At 45.4% G+C, this 3,459-nt stretch overlaps 1 protein-coding gene across 2 annotated transcripts in view; it reads right to left on the bottom strand.

The window, feature by feature from the left end:
- The window catches only part of fignl2 (fidgetin like 2), a 39,237-nt gene extending 36,172 nt beyond the window's left edge, over nt 1-3,065 (bottom strand). Inside the window, exon 1 of one of the 2 annotated variants that reach the window (XM_063207724.1) lies at nt 2,947-3,065. The gene's annotated coding sequence lies outside the window, so the exon portion shown is untranslated. The remainder of the gene's footprint in view (nt 1-2,946) is intronic. The other variant, XM_063207725.1, reaches the window with a different exon arrangement.
- Nucleotides 3,066-3,459: the final 394 nt, after the last annotated feature.

Genomic DNA, 3,459 nt, shown 5'->3' with positions numbered 1-3,459 from the left:
CACGCACGCACACACACAGAAACATCACAAACAAATTTATTGAAACATCACACACTCACACATTCACATTGCATACACAGTGAGCAAGCGAGTGAGAGAGAGCAAGAGAGCGAGAGAATAGAATAGAATAGAATAGAATAGAAGAGAAGAGAAGAGAAGAGAAGAGAAGAGAAGAGAAGAGAAGAGAAGAGAAGAGAAGAGAAGAGAAGAGAAGAGAAGAGAAGAGAAGAGAAGAGAAGTGGTCAGCCTCAACAGTGTGATAAAAAAGGGCCGGACAAAAGGGCTGGCCGGGGCCGTAGTGAAACATAAACAGTGGCATTCTCTGGATCTGACGCACACTGGGCCATTCACAGCGCCGTGGCCAGCCCAGCGCACAGCCTTTAAGCTGATTGTCAAACCATACCCCCCCTCTTCTCTCTCTCTCTCTCTCTCTCTCTCTCTCTCTCTCTCTCTCTCTCTCTCTCTCCACACCCCCCCACACCACACCACGAACCCCCAGTCCACCCCTCCTCCTCTTTTGCCTCTAAAGAGGGGGCTTTCTAAATCTGCCACACAAAAAGACTCATGCATACCAGTGCTCGGCTCTGCTGCGCTCCGCTCCGCTCGCTACAACCAGTAAAGCTGCACGCTTTCCCAAGCCCCCTGTTCTCTACTACACTTGGCTGACCACCGGAATAGACATATGAAACATACACTGTATATATATACATAGTATATGACATATTTACTTGGTGTCCTTGTTTTGGCCTGATTGTAACATTGTTTGTGAGGGTGGCTGGGACATTTGTGGCACATAATGCTTAGGGTTTTTTGTTTTTTTTATTTATATTATGTGAAAGCTGAAACCTACGTAATTTGACCTCTAAAAATGCTCTCAACCCAAATGGTAAAGCTTCAAAAATCATTTCAAACATACACAAATCAGTAGAAATAAAATGTTCTACGCTACAAGTCACAAGGCTGATGTTTGGAGATATTTAGCAATACTCATTTAAAAAAAAAAAACAATTTCTTTTTTTGAAATCTGCATATTGTGTTCTGGTGGGACACATGAGTTTAACGTATAAGTAGACTCCTGTGTGCTCTCCCTGCAGAGCGTATGGGAGCTCACACATGACTGAAAAATATTACATAATACTGCTATTTAAACAATGTGCGCGCAAACCTCGCCGCTTTCTACAGAGCGAGCGCTCCTGCCTTAACCCAGACGTCCTTCAGCTACTCTTTTCGTCCTTTTTACACTGTCTTTTCTGAAAAGCCAATTGTATATTTTTGCACATACCCTGACATTTTAGATGTGCTTGTACACATAACACAAAAATGCCTTCGAAAAACCCACAAACCAGCAGCTCAAGTTAAACCCGTTCTACTTCGTGCAATAGCTACAATTAACAAAGAAGTATCCATTCAAAGTCAAAAGACAAATAATTAATGAAAAACTATATCCATTAATGGTAACACTTTATTTTAGGGATACATCTATTAGCACTAATACATACAATGTTAGTGCCTGCATAAGTAACTTGTAAGGCATGTACTAAGCAAACGCTAAGGCCTACTAGGTCCTTACTAAGGTTAAATTGGTAATAAATCCCTTATTGTGCATGAACAAGACATTTGCGAATACATGCCTAACAAATGTTTGATTTTGCTTTGTACATGCCTTACAAGTTACTTATACAGGCACATTGTATGTATTAGTGCTAATAGATGTATCCCTAAAATAAAGTTTCACAGTTTTTGTCTATTTTGGCACCTTTTAGTCATGAGTGTGGCGGTGTAATGCATTTAAAGACATGGAGTGCAATAAAAGTCTTTCGTCTAAAGAACAAAATGTGTAGTAGTGCAGCAACTTCAGCCACTCCAGGCATGTTGACTGCTTGACCAAAAACCTATCACATGACCACGGTTAGCTTCTAAAAAGCGTGTGAGCTATGCGTCTCCATGCCTTTTCTTGTCTATTTCCAGCACAAGCACCAGCGCACACCACCACAAACTACTGCCCCCAGACCAAATGACTAAAACAGTCAACCAACAAGCTTTACAACTCTGCAGCCAGTCAAAAGGTGGGCTGACAAGGCTCTGTTTATCTAAGTACACACACCTACACACTCTCTCTCACACACAGTCACATACACGCACACACACACACACACACACATGCACAAACACTTACGCACATACACATAAACAAAGCCATACACAAACACATCAGCCACAACTTCTGTCCTTGCGGAGCTCTTTGAGAAAAGACACCTGGATGCAATGTGTGCGTGTGTGCGTGTGTGCGTGTGTGCGTGTGTGCGTGTGTGCGCACGCACGCGCGTGTGTGTGTGTGTGTGTGTGTACTGATGTGTGGGGATGTGTGTGTTAGTGCACAACCTGGATCTCATTAAGAAAAGCAAAAGGCAGAGCAGTGCTAAGAGAGTGAGCGAAACACAGAGGAGAGAGAGAGAGAGAGAGAGAGAGAGAGAGAGAGAGAGAGAGAGAGAGAGAGAGAGAGAGAGAGAGAGAGAGAATGACAGAACAAGAGAGAGATGGAAAGATAGAGACGCTCTGGATGGGAAGGCAACACTAGACTAGCATGCCGAGCTGTGGAGAAGGAATTTGAGCAAGAGCAACACAGGCACAGCCAGCCACCGCCACTGACTTTCAATCATTTACAACTCCAGCAAGCAAACAAGTAAGCAAGCAACAGTGCAGCTACAATAGCCACCAACAGCCCACTAACACCATCAAAACACAAGCATGAAGAGTGAAGGCTGTGTGTGTGTGTGTGTGTGTGTGTGTGTGTGTGTGTGTGTGTGTGTGTGTGTGTGTGTGTGTGTGTGTGTGTGTGTGTGTGTGTGTGTGTGTGTGTGTGTGTGTGTGTGTTGTCTATGTATGTGTGCTGTCTAATGTGTGTGTCTGTGTGTGTGTCTGTGTGTATGGGAGAGAAAAGCTTACCTACTCATGCCTGCATTTCCCCGCAAAAAAATTCAGAGCCAGATAGTTAATCCCTGAAGCACAGCGCTGTGTACCCGTGGAGCCGTGGAGCGGTGGAGACGTGTGTGTGCAGTGCTATGCTTTTTTTCCACATATGGGACCCAGCTCAACTCTCTCTCTGCTTCTCTCTCACTCCCTCCCTCCCTCTCTCTCTCTCTCTCCCTCTCTCACTCAATCACTCGCCCTCCCTCCCTCTCTCTCTCCCTCTCTCTCTCTCTGTCCAGCCCTCCCTAACCCTCTCGCTCTTCCAACCAGTGACAACAGAGAACACACACAATTCCCCTCCCCCACTATTCCCATCCCCCGCTCTCTCTCTCTCCCCCTCCTTCCCTCTCTTTTTTGTTAAAACTCTTTAAGCTGGGAAAGAGAGAAAATGAGAGAAGGGCAGCAGGAGGGGAGGGGAGGGGAGGGGAGAGGGGATGGGGCAGTGGGGAGAGGGGAGAGGGGTGGGGTGGAGGCAGCTGACCATTCATG

This window comes from Engraulis encrasicolus, chromosome 10 (assembly GCF_034702125.1).
Source record: "Engraulis encrasicolus isolate BLACKSEA-1 chromosome 10, IST_EnEncr_1.0, whole genome shotgun sequence".
NCBI lineage: Eukaryota > Metazoa > Chordata > Actinopteri > Clupeiformes > Engraulidae > Engraulis > Engraulis encrasicolus.
This window is presented reverse-complemented; position numbering and strand designations above follow the sequence as displayed.